At 32.4% G+C, this 20,705-nt stretch overlaps 1 protein-coding gene across 12 annotated transcripts in view; it reads right to left on the bottom strand.

The window, feature by feature from the left end:
* Window positions 1–20,705, bottom strand: part of LOC114940708 (rap guanine nucleotide exchange factor 2) — a 124,019-nt gene that overhangs the window by 49,910 nt on the left and 53,404 nt on the right. For 8 of the 12 annotated variants that reach the window (XM_085483455.1, XM_029315441.2, XM_085483454.1 and 5 more), the window contains exon 1: window positions 8,586–8,800. The exons of the other annotated variants lie outside the window; for them this stretch is intronic. The gene's annotated coding sequence lies outside the window, so the exon portion shown is untranslated. Of the gene's footprint in view, window positions 1–8,585; window positions 8,801–20,705 lie in introns of those variants that run through there. 12 annotated transcript variants of the gene reach the window in all.

Raw genomic sequence — 20,705 nt, 5'->3', positions numbered from 1 at the left:
AATATAATAAAGAGAAACAGAAATACATATTCTATATAAAACTTTATATACATATACCATATAAAGCGACCAATATGAAATACTCTTCTCGTAATGATTATAATTAAGTGTTCAACAGCACATTTAAATCATAAAATTTTTGTCACAATATTATAAAATTTTAAATATCTATCTTAACTCTCCTTAAAAGAGTTGATTCAGCAAATATTATATTAATATTTCCATCACATAATTCTCGGATATATTTCTTTTGTTATATTCTGTCTGATAATTACTGTCTAATAATAATTCACATATTTTTAAACCATTAATTTATTTTTACTGTTATTACTGTATACTTTAATAACAGTAAACGTCTAGAAAAAACTATATGAACCTATATCTGCAAAATTACAATATTTGTCTCCTCGACACCAAAAGTATTTCATCCCGTCAAAAAAATAAATGGAAAGACATACTAGACATAAAAAAAATGTATATGTAGAATAATATCTTATAAAAAGATTTTCAGGTTGTTATTCTCTTTCTCTATTTTATTCGTCATTGCACAAACTTATTTTTTTTTTTATGCGTTCGATATTTCGATGCTAGTCCGCATAATATGTTATTTATAGCGTCGATCAAAAATCCAGCACACAATAATCACGCACGTGAATAATATGAAGAAGAAAGAAGAGAGAAAGGGAGAGAAAGGAATGTCGAGAATGATGATAAATGAGCGAAGTATCCGTATATATCCGAAATCAATGCGAATGCGAGCTGTTGGTTAATGAAAGCTTGAGGGAACGAATAGCGAGCGTTTGATATTAATGTTTGATATATGTACCTATTTCGAGCATCAAATTCTCTTTGCTACTCGAACGTGACAAATAGTGATCAGGAAACGTTCACACACAAGAAAGAAATAAAACATGACTAATGAAAAAAGCATCTCTATTCTTTGAAATTTAAAAAAAGAGAGAGAGGAATCGACGATTTCTCTACCTGAATTCCTGATCTAATTCTGGAACTATATAACATTCCGAATCACGAAGATAGATCCGCCAATCGAGTAAAATTAAATTACTTTCTACAATAATATAGAAATGCGATATAAAATATATCTCATCATCGAAATATCATATATCTATAAAAACCTAAGGCAAAAAATAAAAATATCATAAAAAAGAGATTTCTAAGAAGAAGATAAATAGCTAATTCGATTATACGTATAATTTTCTCGAATCAAGATACATATATTTTTCTATATCTGCTTCATCTTTAATATCTTTTAGATAGGTAACCTTTTGGAACTCAAGATAGAATACAGTATATCATGTATAGAATTCACGAGAAGCTGTTCTCCTTCTTATCCTTAAATATGCAGCTCTGCACATATACAAAATACTCTATTTCAATCTCTGTATCACGTTTCTGTCAGATAGCTCTGAAGATCAAATATGACGTGAAAGCACAAGGATATGAAGAATAAATATGAAGGCTAACCCCGCAAACGAGTGTATAAAAGATAAATGTTACATTTGCATGCAACATTTATTCGCAACTCGCATTTATAATATGACAAAATAATTTTAAATCTTGCGATAGAATAAGAATAAATCTGTAATAGTAAAATTTAGAACAAATATTATTATTTTGTCAACGTCGTTTTTTAACCTAAGTAGATTTAAACTTTAGCGAACAAAAATATTTAAAATAAAAAATCAAATTCTTTCAATCTTTGTAAAAAATGCTATTAATAAGCTACTCATACGAAATTTACAAATTTAATACTATCACTATATTCTACTTTCCATTGATCGATAAAAGTGATATTTACAATGCATTAATTTTAGCTCTAAACATTCCCTACATCTGCTTCCGACTCTCATCTCTATATATTATTTTTCTAAAATATAATTAGCATCGTATAATATTTTTAATATTTACGATGATTTTATTGTACGTTCTCTAAAAAAATGCATCTCTCCTCGTAACGTTAATTTATATAATTTCTGTATGAATAACGTCACTAATTTTCATACAATTTTTGCAAGATTTTATTCTATTTCAATATAAACTTATTGTTCAAAGATCAGATGTAGTATACTACATCTTTCCTCTTTTCTCCATTTCTATATTGCTCCTGTATACACTGTAAAACAATATGTAGAAAATTACATAAAAAATACATATATATAAAATTACATTTATTATTTATGTAACTTTACATATTTTTATGTAATATATTACATATTTTTTTACAGTGTATGCATGTACATACACACGCAATTCATGTATTAAATACTCATTTATCCGCGTTACATTGTCGATTTGGCAAAGTCTGGACATGTGCAGACAGTTAATCAACGGATGAACCGAAACCAAACGGGTTAAACTAGTAGGTGTGTCATTTTCGAATGGGTGTATATGCTCGTATACTGTGTGTGCTAGTGTGCGTGTAACCTCCATGTATGGTAAGATATGTGTGTGTGTGTGGGATACGTCTGTGGGAGTGCTGCTCAGCTGCTATTTGGAGCAATCTGGTGGCCATAAATCGCGGAGGTATCGCGTTCGCCTGGATATGCGGGCGGTATGTCTATCGCAAGGCGATATAAAAATGTCAATAAAACAGTCTCTCTTTTCTCTTTCTATCATCGCACCATTACCAGCGTTACGTTTATATATCAATGTGACACAGCCGCGATCGATTACAACGTTTTGCGTTGTTTCCGACACGCAACGAGAATAATCCGTATAGAATTTGAAAAAAAAGATAGAGAATACTATGCAATACAAACAAAAGCATCCGCGAGAGATGTAAATATTAAAACAATTATATATAGAGCTAAACAAAGATTTTATATATACATATATGGTATACAATGCAAATTAAACAGAAAAAAATCCGCTAGACGCGTCGAAGAATTCATCGCGTTAAAGACATATTCAATTATACACCGAAAAAAATTATTAAATTAATAAATATTGATTTCAATACTGCCTACTAAATCATTTGAAAGAAATAAATATTTATCTGTTTTGAAGAGAATTTTCGTATATCAAATAAATATTTTTCACATCAAATCAATATTATTAGTTTCAAATAAATGATTTATATTAGGCAGTATTGAAATCAATATTCATTCAATATTTTTTTTTTAGTGTATACATATATTAATTATTTTATTATTTAGTGTATACATGTATTATTTTATTACTCAGTGCATATACATATATTAATTATCTGTTTGGAAAAGGATTTTCGAATATCAAATAAATATTTTTCACATCAATCAATATTATTAGTGTCAAATGATTTATTAGGCAGTATTGAAATCAATATTCATTCAATAATTTTTTTTAGTGTATACATGTATTATTTTATTATTCAGTGCATATACATATATTAATTATCTGTTTGGAAATGATTCTCGAATATCAAATAAATATTTTTCACATCAAATCAATATTATTAGTTTCAAATGATTTATTAGGCAGTATTGAAATCAATATTCATTCAATAATTTTATTTCAGCGTATACATATATTAATTATTTTGGGGAAAAAGACATTGTATCGCATCGCGCGATTTACTTTGCGCGACGAGGCTCGGCCGGCCGAAATAGTTTTCATTCTTCGTATAGTATTAAGCGAGGCAGGGGCGCGAGACAAGGGCGTTTTATAGCGCGGAAAGAACGCGGCGTTTCGTTATGCATCGACGGGATAACATTTATATATACGTATCGTGCGACGCTGTCACTCGTCGCGGCGATAACTATACACGCGTGTGCGCGTGTCGTACCGCAAACACGCAGATCGGTCGCAAATATTTATCGGAGAACCGCACCGGACAAATCGATGCTCTATCCTTCACGCTCGAACGGAGATCGGACTGCCCCTTTACAGGGGCAGTGACCGAGGAGAGGGGCCGAGGGGGAGGGGGGATGGGGTGAGAATATAGGTGCAAAAATCGATGACGCAATCGTTTCAACCCGCGTCAGTACCGGCTAGCGGAATTTATCCGATAATGCGATGATACGGCTGGCATGTGGTGTGTGCGGTGTCGCTAGTTAACTCTCTATCAACCACTTCCAAGTCACATACCTGTGTATATGTATATATTTGCCTTCGACGGCGGATATATAATATTATATACGCCGGGAGAGAAAGAACTAATTGGATAAATAAAACTACGGCGATTATGCCGTAGTTCAAACTATTATTACATCAATGCAATCATACAAGTTGCATAATTAATGCGATAATTATTTAATCGATTGCGATGTATATACGATTAAAGGGGTCTCGTCAACTTTCTTTCCTCTTTCGCAGTTTTGAAAATGATTACATTTATTGAGATGAGTAGAGCTGTTGTGTTAAAGAAAGAAATTACTTATTATTTTCCAAGTATCATTTGTAACTCTACTCGAGAGATGATATAATATAAAAGAATATATACGTAAGACTGTGGATTAAATGTCCTCTGTACAGAGGAAAAGAAAAATGTAAAAAAAAGGAAACGCGATACATCTGTCTTATGTAAGACTCGACGTCGAGAGAGAAAGAGGAAACATACCAGGGCATGTTTGAAATGGGTTTCGAGAACTCGAAACACGTGTTTGTCCTTCAGCAGGAAGCGATGCACACCGCTCTTTTCACATTTAATTGGCAGATTTAACTCAGAGAGGATTCAGTGATTAACACGAATCACGTGTCGTATCGAAAATGCAACACATGTTGTACGTCCGGAGGATATTGTTGCGAGAAAGCGAAATGAAATAAATGACCTATTTTAATAGAAAAAAATTTGTCACGCGCTGCGAAGAAACTAAGAGTGATAAATTGACGGAAACGATTGACATTTCCGATAATTTTTGAGTCTCTTGATGCTAAAACACATCGACTTTAATAACGCGTACGTAGATATTACCTATACATCAATCTTCATTTCGTAGACTTTAATACATAATCCAACTCTTGACACAAACTCTATACACGCTACATAAAATGTCGATTCAAATGTCAATCGCTCGTCATTATAGTACAAAAAAATTCAAACATCGTAAATTATTTAAAATAAAAATGTTGTAACTATAATTAATTGAATATCGTATTGGGAAACAAAAAATCCTCGCGAAATTTGCTATATATGTATGAAGGCACCGCGCGGATCAATACTCGGCTCTTTCGCATTATTTCGAATAAATCTAAGCTCAAGATATGTACTATAATTTTTTCAACGGCATTTAAATCCGCTCTCCATATGCGACAATTAATTATATATAATTTAATGTACTTGAAAGCTTCGATTAAAAATGGTCTCTCATATTTCTCATCGATACTATTATACGTAAGAGTTTTATTCTCTCGATTTTATCCGAGAATTCCGAGAACTTTCGCGATAGAATAAAACATCCAATGTGCGTGTCTCTTAAATAGAGCCGAAAATGCTGAACGAAATAATTATCACACGCGACGGACGTAATTATTCGCGAGCGATTTTCGCTGGTATATAGCTGGCGATTAATTATCGCAGCCTGACAAGCTGTATTGTTTTACTTTATACTGTGTCCGACAAACGCGTCTACCACCAGCTACCGGAATAGAAACGGTAACTCGCACTTGTTCGTAACAACGTCGAAACAGCGAGAGAAACGAGGAAGCGAGGCAGCGACGTGTAACAAAACGCGCATGTGAACGAGGCAACGCGATCGAAGCACCGGAAAACGAACATTCGCGGTTCGCGCGAAAACTCCTCTCTCTCGTCGAAAGGAACGACACGTTCTCTCGTTCACGGCGATCGTTAACCGAAAATCAACATGAGAAGAGAGAGAAGGGAACGAATGAAGGAAGAGCGGAAACTTTTCGCGAGATTGAATTTTTTTCCTCGATATACCTCGGGCTTTTTTAAAATATTCCAGGTGAACGATCTGCGCGAACGAGTCTATCATCGTCGGAAGTAAATTCAAAAATATAGGAGATAGATAAAATACCAAGTATTCACGCTGGAAATAAATCTCGATCCGGTGCTCTCTATTTTCTCTGCAAGATAATCCGTTTTAGATTGTTCATATTCTAAATTTATATATGTATATCTGTATTTTTTACGTCCTCAAGTCCACGTCTATATATTCTGTCAATATTCTAAGATGTTTACGCGTGGAAGAAAGTGAAAATATCTAATAATAAGTAAAATATTAATCCTTATTATAATAAAAATGTTATAATAAAAATACTTAATCGATAAAACATGTTCCTCATCACGCGAAGAGAACTTTTCGATATCGCGCGATAACATCCCTGCTTGCAAGAATGCATCATCCATGCAACGACGGATAACGACACGTTACCTATACGCATAAACGAGCTTTCAACGAGATTGCTTCTGACAGAATCGCTCTCTCGTCTGCGAACGGGAAAAGTTTGGCCGCGGGAAGATCTCTGTTTTTCTCTCGCTCCCTCGCTTCGGAGCAAATGAAGATTCAATGTTGGATAAATACATATAGATACGAAATATCTACACGCAACCGCGTTGCGATGTATCATAAATAATATAGAAAATATTTTGTTTCTCGCAATTTCCGTTTGTATATTTACGTAACGCGCCGCGTTTACATACGTAACGCCAATTAAAAACACGTAACGCTCTGACATTAAAAAAAAAAAAAAAACGATACAACCAAATTACAGGTACGCGAAAACGAGTGAAAAAAATTCGCGTCGCACTGCTCCAAGTTCGCGCGATTTCTACCCGAAATCACTGCGGCTGCTGCTGCACGTGGTTCAACAGTGTCAGTTGGGTCAAGGTTCTCCAACGCGTGCACGAAGTGCCATTGCATTCTGATCCGCGAAGAGATCTCTACTAAATATATACCTCCCTCTCGATGGAAATGCGAGACTCAACATGCAGAACTCGTAATCCCACAACGCGAAATTATATCCCGAACGTTTAAATAATTCGCACATTGAATACATGTAAATGTCGTAATCGGCTTTGCTGAAAATTATGCAAAATATTTTCGATCTCTCTCCCTCTCTTCCTTTCGCTCCTTTTTTTGTTCACAGTATTTATTCAAAAATGTTGTAAAATATCAAAGGTTAACTGCTATAAAGGTTAATCGTAACAATCATCGAAAGAATAAAATTAAAACGATAGATATTTGAACGGTGTTTTTTTTTCAATTTTTTGATTGGATGTTAAATGATTGCAGCATAAACAACGATAATCATCTTCGGTATTCTGAAAATTATATAAAGCGCAATGGCGCAACAAACGCTCACCGATGCGTTCCTTTTACGTATTACGCAATTCCCATTGCAGTAATGCACCAGTACATTCACGATTAATTTATCATGTGTTCAGCGGCAGTATCGAAAGATAAAAGCTTCTGTGTGTGCGTTAATATTTTAGGAATCCATAATGCATGTTGCTCTCAGGATCACCAGGAGCATACTGAACGATATTTTCGAATTTATCACTTATGACCTTCCGCGTTCTCGTTTGCGATCTCCATTCATTGAAATGTTGATTCATAAAACTATATATTTCCAACGACTTTTTCAATAATTGTGAAAATTCTCTTCTCTCAATTCCACCGCTATATTTATTTTTATAAAACTCTTTCTATCGCTCTATTACTGAAAATAAAATTATTCTCCCAAAGAGAGAATATTCTGTACTCGAAATTAAAAATTTTAATTTTAATCAATAATTTTATATATTGTAATTAAATCAGTATATTAACTCCACTATATTATATATAATTAAATCTTTATATTAAATACATAAAAATTTTTGAATTTTTTGAGTTACTATTTTTTAAAGCATTTTGGAATCGATATAAAAGAAGTCGATATAAAAAGAATCGATATAAAGGGAGAATTCCTAAAGGTAAATTTAAAATATATATTCTTTATATCAAAGTCGACATCTTTTCCCACAAATAAATCTCATATTATTATACTAGTAATGAATAAATTATATCTTGAACTTTTTCACAGAAATTAAAAATAATATATAAATAATGTTGCACGGCATGTCGACCGTAAACGGATTAAAAAAAATTAATTATCAGCACACGCGCATTAACATATCACAAACGTAATATAACTTATATTCAAAACTCGCGCGTGTAGCTCCAATTAGATAAGAAGACTGCTTTCAGAGCAATAAGGTTATCGCGGAAATAAATTGCGGTTTTAATAACACATATATATTACTTTTAAATTTGACGGTTTAAAATTGTATTCCACATTAAACGCAATAAAATGCAGTATGCACATAAATAACGATCTCATTCGATCAAAAGCTAACAGCTTCGTAAATAATGCACATTATATCACTGGTGGCAGTTCGATATATTGCGGCATTAAATCTCTACTACAACAATAGTCAATCATCCTAAAGTTACGAATGAAATATTCAAAGTAGAAAAAAAGGAACATTGCTAAAAATGGCAAACAAGAAGACACAATAGTTTCGCGGCGAGAGATGAGCACATCTCACGAAGGGGATTTAATAATACGATCGATGAGGCCGGCTCGCGCGAATCTCGAATGCACGGGCCCAAACTCGGGTGACCGCCCAAACAACCTGTCCTGACCTGATCCTGTTCTCGCTCCTGTCTCCTGGCCGCAGCTGCCGCGGCGTGTATAATCCACAGGCGATTCGTTGCACTCCGAGACGCGCGAGCGTGAAAAATGCTGCACCTCACACTCGACGAGAAACGTGGCGCGAGAAGAATCGGTCGCCGAGACTCTTGGCGCGCGCGCGCGAGAGAAAAACCCGGGAACGTCACCGCGACGAGACACGCACCACGACGTCTGAAAGTGTACTGAGGCTGCCGCCGCGCCGCCGCTCACGCGCACCACGATGCGACGCCATACCGCCGCGCGCTCTTCTGGACGCTCCGGAAAAGAAATTCGGAGATGCATCGATACGCCTCTCGTCTTGCACACGCCTCGCCTCATATATCTGGCCGATCTTCCACCAAACTTTGATTTAATATCGATTGCTTAAACTCGCATAATTAGCTAATCAAATCAGATTTGATTGCAATTATAATGCTATGTACGATAATTACGATATCTCGTTAATTTTGATACTGATCACCCTATAAATTAATTAGTGATTAACATGTTGACTATCATAGAGCGATGATTGTCGCTGTCAATTATTTTGAAATGCAAAAAATGATATCGAATAAAATATAAAATAAAATATAACCGAATAAGAATATTGATACAATAAATTAATAAAAAAAAAATATATATATATATATATTAATAAATAATATTAATAATTCGCATAATTTTTACTACTCAAATAAGATTTATGCTTTATAATGTTATGTACGATAATTACAATGTATCGTTAAATTTGATACTGATCACCCTACAAGTTAATTAGTGATTAACATGTTGACTATCATACAGTGATGATTATCGCTGTCAATTATTTTGAAATGCAAAAAATGATATCGAATAAAATAGAAAATAAAATATAACCGAATAAGAATATTAATTAATATAATAAATTAATAAAAAAATATTAATAAATAATATTAATAATTCGCACAATAATTTGCTAATCAAATAAGATTTATGCTTTATAATGTTATGTACGATAATTACAATATATCGTTAATTTTGATACTGATCACCCTACAAATTAATTAGTGATTAACATGTTAACTATCATATAATGATGATTATCGCTGTCAATTATTTTGAAATGCAAAAAAAAATGATATCGAATAAAATATAAAATCAAATGTAACCGAATAAGAATATTAATATAATAAATTTATAAAAAAATTATTAATAAATAATATTAATAATTCGCACAATTTACTAATCAAATAAGATTTGTGCTTTATAATGTTCTATACGATAACTACAATATATCGTTAATTTTGATATTGATTACCCTACAAGTTAATTAATAATTAACATGTTGACTATCATAGATTTCAGGATTTACCTGAAAATCATAATAATCGTGAGACTATGGTATTGGAAGAATTTTATAAGAGTTTCTCTGATTAATATTTCAGGAAAAAATATTATTATCTACGACAATAAATAAGATATAAAATATGTTCGATTAATTTCACATTGTACGTATTAATATTTTGTATTGTGGTAAATATTTAATCAGAGGAATTCTTACAAAATTCTTCCAATACTATTATATATTATTCCACGATTACCATGATTTTCAGAGCAAATTCCCAGCAAACACAAATGTTACAGTAACATAACATAGATGTAAATGTTATATTGTAACATAACTATTACAGCTATGTTATGTTACTGTAACATTTGTGTTTGCTGGGTTGTAAGAGAAAATTTTCTCCGTATATGTATATAAATTAATTAACGATTAACATGTTGATTACCATAGTGATCATCGCTATCGAATACAAAATGCAACAAAATGCTATCGAATAAAATATAAAATAAAATATAGCAGGAATAAGAATGTTAATATAATAAATTTTAATAAATATTAAAATTATTAATTAAATTAATATAAATATGAATGCCATGGATGAATGAAATAAAAAATAAAATATTATAACCGAGTAAGAATAATAATATTAATATAATAAATTAATTAATATTAATAAATAATTAAATTAATAGAAATTTGATATGAAAATGGAAGTCCTGATTACGACACGATAATACAACGTCGAATTAAATCGAATCGAAATATCATATTTCTGCGAAAATAAAATAGAAATCATATACTCTTATTTGTTCGCAATTCACATCACCGTTTACGTTTTCAAACACAATTTTGAGGTTTCCTCGCTTTCAAGGATACCCTCGAAGACATCTCGTAGTTATTGATGTCAGAGAGAGGAAACCTGCGAAGAGGAGCTCTCTTCTTCGCTTTTCTAAATTTCCTGTCCTATATTAAACAGCAATCTGTCATCGTTGGTGCTCGCAGCGGATATTTTGATTTACAGTAACGGAACGACGTGCCGGTTTTTGCTCAGCGCGGGAAGTGACGGTCCACGTGTACGCGGAAACGAGTAGATTTCCTACAGCAAATTAAACTCCGAGGTCGTGACAAGTCGACCCCGAAGGCGCAGGACGCGAAGAAAAGCTGAGATTTTCTTCTCGCTCGATTTCGACGATTCTACAAAGCGCGAAAAAAAAGAAAGAGGGAAAAAGATTTCCTCTCTTTTTTCTTTAATTATCGTATTTTGATTCGCGTATGTGGGTAGCGGATGTGATTATATGTTATTGCAGACGCCAATTAGAGAAACGATTAAACAGATATAGCAACGCGCGGGAAATCTCTTCTTTTCAAGGTCACTATACACAACTAATTCTAAATTTCTCTACCTACAACGTGCGCGGAATTAATCCCGTTATATCCCGTATATGTGCGTGGTAATCATTTTTCCTCCATATATTGCCTTCGGACAAGGATTTTTATCCATCTCTCAAGTTTACAGTTTCTTTCAAAAAGTCTTAATCTTTTCCATTTTATTACATGCGCGCCTATAGCAATTTATTTTTTAATTAAAAATTTAAATCTGTTCTCTTTATCAATTAGTACAATATTATTTTGCTCCTTTATCTCATATTCTTGGAAGTATCACCAGTTTTAATCGATCTTTGCATATAATATTATACGTGATATTATAAATAATATTATGTAAGATAAGAAAAATGTGCATATATGCATATTATCTCAAAGTATGGGAAATATGCTCTAACAATTTTTAATATTCAATTTCTTATAAAATATATATATATATATATATATATATATATATATATATATACCATATAGAAATTTCTGATCTGTAAAGTAAAGATTCACGTTTTATTATTCAGAGCTAATGAAAAATTGCAGCTTTGAAAGCTTGAGATTAACGTGAAAAGATCGATCGTGGTAAATTTAGCGTCTCCTCTCATAATATACCTGCACCTCTTCCACTTAGGCACAAAACGCTCGTTATTTTACTCCCATCGCGATTCGCTCATTAATGAAGCCTTAATTAGGCGAGTTCGCCTTTCTATCCAAATGACAGTTACTTCCGGTTCCGCTTCCTCGAACTTTTGTGCAAACTGAGATGACGTTCATCATCGTCATGCAGTCGATTAAAGGATTAAGATTACTCGTTTCCCAGTCGAGAAACGAAATCAATAGATTTTCACAAGATTTTCCACGCAAAAGCAATTATATAAAATTGTAATTATAAAAAAATTGTATATAAAAATTGTGTGTAGATAAAACAATTATAAAATAATTTGTAAGAGCAAAAAACCGAAAAAATTGTTAGAATTCCATTCACCAACAATTTACGAAATAAATGTATTTGAAACAATATATCTGTGAGAAGGATAAAGAGAGAAAATCTACGAATATACAAAAGTCGAAATCAAAAAATAAAATTATAAATAAAACAAACCTCTATTTATTTTGACTTTAATCGCATATAATTTCTTCTTATTTTAAAGGCTAATTTTTTTATAAAAATGTCCTATTCTCTCTCTCTCTCTCCTTCTCTTACCTTTACCCCCGCAATATAAAAAATGAGTGAAATCTACAACTTTCTTTTTAAAGACGTGCGACGAGTTATGATTATGGAAAAAAAAGTAATTGACTTTCCTTGAAGCGCATGCATGCGTAAAACAATAATTGCGTCTACTTCGGTGTCTCTCCCGCGTCGATTTCTGTGAATCTCCATTAACTCACGCAACATCCATTAAACATAATAGCCAAAATGGCAACTGTATAAGCCGTCCTTGCAAACCATTTCTAGAAATTAACGCCCACCAGATACCTATAAAGCGAAATTTAACATACTGCGTCTCGTTTTCATTTCCTTTCGCGCGCGCAACAATTATAATAACTTAAATCATTTTTGCTGCACAATATGACGTCAAATTTCACGCTAATTAAGCTTCGGAGTCACGTCAGCCACGGACGAAGCAAAAAAAGATTCCTACTTTCCTAATGTAATTATCGCGTCGCACTCAAGTATATCGAATGACATACCAGTTATAAAATACGAAAGATACGAATGATGCACTTTTACCTATATTATGCCATCGTGAAAGTTCAACGTTGTAACGTGAAAACGTAATTCCACCGGCAGATAGTCTCGCAAATATTACGGAAATCGAAAATACGTGCTCGTGACGGACGTGCATATAGAATCATTCATATTTTCGTTATATAAATTTTATATTATTATTCGAGTTTTCTTCAGATTTCACGCAATTCTTGCTTGCATCATGCTGATTTAAATAGATATGATAACCTTTGCGATAATAAAAAATGTAAATCGAGTATGTGTTAATATCGATATTTTTTTCTCTAAATGTTATTCTTTAAAGTTATTATTTCATAGAATTATTGATCCTAGTTGATAGCGAATAAAACGAAGATCGTGATCATGTTAATCTTGATAAACGACGCGATCGATTAATAACCTCTGTTCATCCTTAATGCATCATTTCCATCCTGCAGCAACAGTTGGCTCATTTCGCCTTCGTTTCAGTCATTAATTCAGTTAATTCGTAATTTACAACGCTTGAATTCCGTGTTTATATACCAACATAATACGAGGCACAACAGGAGAACGATATTAAAGGAGTTATGCAATACAAATCCAGTTTAATTAAATTCTTCGTCTTCTGAGCTATCAATATCCGTTATCAGATTTCCCAAGACCAGGCATTTATTTTTTCCCTGACTTTTTAGTATTATTTTTTCCAAATATATATCTATATGATAAATCAATTATAAATGTTAAATCATGAAATCCTTGAGATATTTTTGTCGACAATGAAAAGGTTCGGAAGTTAAAAAAACAAAAATTTAAATCAATTATACAATTTGCACTGTGTACGATAATCGAAACAACATGTCACTATAAACTATTTAAATAATCATCTTTTCTATTTATATTAAACTATGTAAATAATCACCTTTTTTATTTATATCATATCAAATTTTTTAGTTTTATCTCTATCAAACACATTGAAATAAAATAACACGAAAATTAGCGTGCTGGGAATCAAGGAAAAGTTTATATTTATTTAATAAAAAGTTTCAAATTATTGAAACAAATGTAGAATAATGTGAAAAAATCCACATAAATAATAAAATTTCCTGACTTTTCTAGACCCTGATTATAAGTCAATTCATCATGATATACATAGATTAAAAGCTTATTCGAGATTTATAAAAGTCTCAAAAGAGAAATAAAAGAAAAACGAAAATATTCCAAAATTGTGTTCAAGAACAAATATAGAGATTTGTTTTCCTCGCACAAATTGTATTTAAGATGTTCGAATGCAGAATCAACATTTCTCTCACGGCGAACTTGTACATCTCCTCTCGTGTCGCTACTACTCTATCATAGTAACGGGTTCGGAATTACGTCCCTTCTTGTGTGTACGGACCGTGCTGTTTCCTCGTGTGCTTGAACCTTCGCGAATCGTTTGCCAATCTGTACGTGTAAGTTTGTGTCCGTCGTCTCCCTCCGACGAGACCATGTCTCGCATTCTCCTTCTCTCCTATCGTGTATGTATCCTCATCCTCTCTCGCCACGATATATCGGATCGTCCTCCTCCTCGATGGAAGTGCGTCGTATCGACTTGGCCAGCAGAGAGAGAGCTCTCTGTGTCTAGACCAGACCTTCAGAATATGCCAACTAAGCCGGTGATGTTACAGGCTCTAGTACCGTTACGACGCTCGCTTTTTTTCGTCCTCGATTTATACGCGTCGATCCCGTCGATGAGAACGACGTGGAATGAAACGACCGTCGTGATAACACCGCAAGTGACAATAAACTTGTACGTACGTGTAAATTTGTGTGTACATCGTAAAAGACCCGATCAAATATTTGTGGTTGTATATACTTCGAAATTCTGTAGGAAATCACTCAGCAAAATTTGAGATAAAAAAACAGATATTTTTTTAAAGAAATATGCACATAAATTTTTGAAAATGAATTTAAGATACAAGAAACGTCAAAAAATTAAAACACGACTTTTATTCCCCTAAACTTTATAACGGAATATTATTAAGGTTGAATTTTAATGTAATTTCGCTGTATGCGAAAAAAAATATGTGATTCGTCATCTTTATATAGAAAAGTCATTGAATCGAAAATATAATTTTTTAATAAGATATAGATAGGTGCAAAAAAAAAGAATTGTGTATACATCGTAAAAGATTCGATAAAATATTTGTGGTTGTATATATTTCGAAATTCTGTAGGAAATCACTCAGCAAAATTTGAGATAAAAAACCAGATATTAAAAAAAAAAAATATGCACATAAATTTTTGAAAATGAATTTAAGATACAAGAAACGTCAAAAAATTAAAACACGACTTTTATTCCCTTAAACTTTATAACGGAATATTATTAAGGTTGAATTTTAATGTAATTTCGCTGTATGCGAAAAAAAATATGTGATTCATCATCTTTATATAGAAAAGTCATTGAATCAAAAATATAATTCTTTAATAAGATATAGATAGACAGCAAAAAAAAAAAGAATTTCACATGTATATTTATATTACCGAGTTTAAAAAACAATTCGTGAGATCTGTGGATTCTGATTCTACATATCTGTTTCGCTTTAAAATACGTCGTAATTAATGAATTACACTAACATTCTCTCATATTTGTTCAGAAAAACAACTCTGATCTCCCGTTGATATATTCCGATAACGAATGAACGGCATTGGCTTTCTAATTAAGCACACGTTATCCTAATCTGATTTGATCAGATCTAATTATATGCAACTCGAATCGAGAAACGCATCGACAAAGTCACTGGAGTTGGAGCAAATTTCAAAAACGACAACATGTATTATTTCCTCGTGAACGATCGGACGACTACGTGAAAAATGCCACACTAAAATCACCATGTAATTCGCCTCTTCCCTCTTCTCTGTTTTTGATATATCTGTCGATAACAGTATTGAGAATTAAGCACGGGAATGTAAAAAAAAGGGAAATGTAAGTATGAATAATAGTTAGTCGCGAGCAATTATATGATATTAAATATTTCAAGAATATACAATTTTTTCTTTCTTAATTTTATGGAAATTAAAAATCGTAGGACGAAGGAAAAATAAAGTTGTAAAACGAAATAAGAGGTAAAACGAGAAAAAAAGAGAGAAAGGAAAGCCTCGTGAACGTTGCACGCCTGTCGTGGAAGTTATTAGGTCGAAGCCACTTCAGGAAAAATACCGACTGACGACGAAGCTAGATAGGAGGATTTTCTACGAGCACAACCGGATATAACGAAGTATTACGGCCCACACAAGCGACATACAGGGTGGCTTCTTACGCCATATCTCCGATATATTATTTCTGAACTGATTACAAATAAATGTTCGCAAATGTACGTGCGAAGAAAACAAAGAGCATTTTACTGTCCAAGTCGGCAATCAAATTTTTATAAGTTTATATGTCTAAGAAACTTGAGTTTATACATTAAAAGCATTAGTTTTATTATAAGAGGTATCGTATAAAATATCCTATATTATATTAAGCATCACATTTGTCGACTTAAATAAATACAAAAAATAAATTAAAATATATTAATAAATAAATTTATATATTATTCATCTAAAAAGTTAATAAAGCAATTGTTTTATGGCGGTTTTAACTTCACAAAAATTTTCTTTTGAAAGAAGATTTTAAATTGAACGAGATCTTTTGAATAAAATGTTTTGCTCTTTTGAAAATCTATACATAAATCTGTTAATCTACATCGCAAGAAAGGTGTAAAGAGCCATACGCGGATGTTGATGCGTACATTTCCAACAAAACTAAGTTTTTGTTGAAAATAAACCGTGTACAAGGCACGTATTATTCTCGGTGTACTACCAAGACTTTAAAATTTGAAATAATCTCATACTTGAAATTTAATTTCAAAAACCCCTTAACCCCTCTACGGAAATAAATAAATAAATGCGAGAGAAAAATATAGATCCGAAAGTCGCTGAATCGGGAATCGAATCCGAGACCTTTCGCTAAATAAATCTGTTAAATTTTTATGGACCAGGCTATACAGTATACAGACATATTTTGCGAAGGGTCGACAACTGGAGAACGCAGATGGCAAACACGTGCCTCACTTAAAAGCTACGAAAACTCGAGAAAAATCTCTTCTTGACATAAGGAAAAACAGATCTTTTTTTTTGTAGCAGATTTTTCTTCGTATACACCGCGGATGATACGAAGTCGAAAGATAAACAGGATCGATATCACAATTTCCGTGGTTATGTAGAATAAAGAAGAGATTCCTTGCGCTTTTTGGATGGAAGGAGCGATCCCGTGAATATTTTAAGGTGAAAATATTTCAGGGATATATCACAAGGCAGAAAAATAGTTGGATTATAATAATAAATGGTAGATTGAAGTGGATGGAATAAAGTCAATTTGAAGTGTAGCACTTTTGAAAGTGAGATGTAGGGTAGAAGTGATCTGACAGTTGATCGACGAGGAAATTAACTTTGAGCGAACGAGACTAATTAGATTAAACCAACTCTCATCGAGTATTCATCCATTGTCGTTTATTATTTGTGCATCTTTCTTTCTCTGCTATATTTCATTCTAATTGTAAGTGGTGTTTTTTATCTTGACATTTTACTGACATTTCCAAATTTAAAAGAATTGTCATATTTTGCTAACAATTATATTTCTATCAAATTAATTAATGATAATATTTATTCAAACTTGAAATATAATAAATTATATATATATGTATGTGTGCGTGTGTGTGTGTGTAAAAATAAGTAGTACATGAATAAAATTTTTTTTCTATTTAATGAACGAAATAAATTAAGACTTTATCAAAAGAAAGCAAACAGTTTAAATAGTAATAATAACGAAAAAAAAAACAAAATAATTTTTTTATATAAGCAATGGCCAAAGAAATATTAAAACAATTTTTTTTATATAATTGATACCATCAATACATAATTATATCAATATTTAAAAAAACACGAATTTATTAATCCTTATTTATTTCATTTTATATATCGTCAATTTTCAAAAGATTATCACATTTACTAATTATATATAATAATTCTATATGATGCATTACATTCATCGTAAACAAACATGACTTAAAAAAATTCAAAGTATTTGGTCTCTAAGCTAAGGCATACGTCTATCAAACTAATCAATATCTGTTCATGGTCGATAAATCACGAGCCCATGGTACACGTCTTTTTACTCTCTCGACGTATGCACTAGATCTCGAAATTAAGAGGAAGTCTCGAGTAGCCGAGGAAGCGCAAGGTAACGTCGAGCTACAGCAGATTTTTTTCTTCTTAATTGAAAGAGTAGAGAAAGGCAAAGGCGATGCCGGTAAAAAGCGACGAAGGGCGACTCGATACTTCTAAAGGCATTCAAGGCGATGTACTCGATGCAGCCGCGACGAGAAGATACTTCGTTCGTAAATAAAAGCCGAAACGATCTCTTTTTTGTTTTTCGTTTTTTTTTCTTTCTTTTTTTTTTTTTTTAGTAACCGACTTTATTTTTTAGATTCTTTCCGAATATCCTTATTCAATCCTGGCTGACTACTTCGTTCGACACTGCGACTTTTGACATTAAAATTTCCGCGACGCGCAATATTTCATCCCCGAAATAACGATTTTCCGGAGCTCCGAAACTCGTTAATATTTACACGCGTCTTTCAAAGAGCGGCGGCAGCTGTCAGTTTCTAACAGCTGTTTCTGAGAACTAAGTAGAACGAATCTAACTCTCTTCCTTCTCAATACATGGTAAAATAGTATCCGTCTTTTACCATCGACAAATTGTGATAGTGTTCTCCTTATCGATAGTGGTTAAATGTGCTCAAAAGATATACCATTCATATTCAAAACTGCTATATATATATATATATGTGTGTGTGTGTGTAACTATATGATAAAAAATTTATTATTGAATAATCAAACATAAAAAAAAAAAAAGAAAGTTCAATCGATTTTTAAATCTTATAATATGCTTTGTTTAAATTAAATCTTATAGTATAATGTGTATTGCGTGGGTGTGTATGTGTGTGTGCACACAAAAACATTTAGCTCTTCTAGAATCAATAATATGACACTCATTAAGAGATATTCTATTGTTATCTATGTAATTATATCCTCTCTCCGAATTAGAATAATTATTGGAATTGAGGAAAATAATGTTATAGTTTTTATGTGAGAATATTAATAATAGCCCTTTGGGGATATTATTTAATATTGAAAATTAAAGTTTTTAAATATATGTCCAATATTTATATGCGCAAATACTGCAAATAACAAACATATATTTCTTTGTCATAACATTAAATTTAATCAAAAAGGAGACACACAATATGAAAAGAATAATGCTTAGAAATAAATTTATTGTTATCATTATTTGCTATCAGACAGTTATACATATACGCGCGAAATAATTTCCAATATTCTATTTTACTGAACTAGAATATCTCCTAATTCCAGTTTCAGGTCACATTTATTTTTGGCTATCACTCGTTTCAAGCTAATTGCACATCATGAAAGATCGAGGATATATTCTAGATTCCGAATAGCATCGGAAAATTAAGAAGAATCTTCATACAATCTGCATACACGAAATATATATATATATATATATATATATATATATATATATCTTTAAACTCTAGTATTTCTTCTGAATATTAATAAACCTGGATTTAAAAAAGTGAAAAAATTTGACATATTTAATTTGTCACTTTTTTCGAAGACGTACAAGACGAATCGCAAAACGTAGATGTGGAATGTGGCGCTTATCGAATATTCCTCTAATTAGTTTTAAAATTATAAAATAAATACAATATAAAATATCGAAAAAAGTTCGCGCGGCAGTATCGATATCTCGAGCGACGTAGACGCGGAGCGGACGATCGATCCGATTCCTATACCGATCCTTGTCCGACGTAAATGCCGTTGCAACCGGCTCGAAGCAGCAAAACGAAATGCACGACGCGCGAACCGAACAAACGCAATAAGTCGCCAACTACTTTCTAGCCCGCGGCCTGGTGCCGCGAAATGCAGCTTCGCGCTCTTCTCGCGCGGCTCCAGCGGTGAATTCGAGCGCGTTTATGCTACAGGAGGAAACCTTCGCTGTAACTCTTCACTTTTTGTCAGTTATACGCGCAGATGCAATGCAAAATAAAGACAGCATGGAATACACACATAAACGTATGCATCCATGCATATTTATTTACATATACATATGTATTATATGTGTATGTATAAATAAATATAATAATAAAATTTGTTTAAAAAAATGTCATTTAATGCTATTATATAAACATATAAATGCCGAATGATATTTATATGTATATGTCCACAGAAATTTAAAAAAGAAGCAATATGATTTTTTTCTCTTATAGCGTTTTGCATCGTAAGATGGCTTTTATGCAATATACATTGCATCTTTAAACATTTCAGCGGTGAACGATCGCGTATAAGATCTTAAATGAAGTTCAAGGGCTCTCACTCTAAAGTAGAACACGCAAGTGTCACTTCCAGTTCTGAAAACTTGACACACATCTCGAAGATGTTGTCAATGGATGTCGCGTGAGTTAATGATTATATATGAATAACTTATCCATTGTTTCTTTAAAATGGAGAATTCTTAATGGTGTATCATTATTTCAATTTGAAAAATTTTATATTTTTTGTCTCTGGTACCTGTTGCCGAGA

The sequence above is a fragment of the Nylanderia fulva genome, unplaced genomic scaffold (assembly GCF_048542155.1).
Source record: "Nylanderia fulva isolate GAGA-0341 unplaced genomic scaffold, ASM4854215v1 Scaffold25, whole genome shotgun sequence".
Lineage (NCBI taxonomy): Eukaryota > Metazoa > Arthropoda > Insecta > Hymenoptera > Formicidae > Nylanderia > Nylanderia fulva.
The sequence above is the reverse complement of the archived record's forward strand: the minus strand, read 5'-3'. Positions and strand labels throughout refer to the sequence as shown.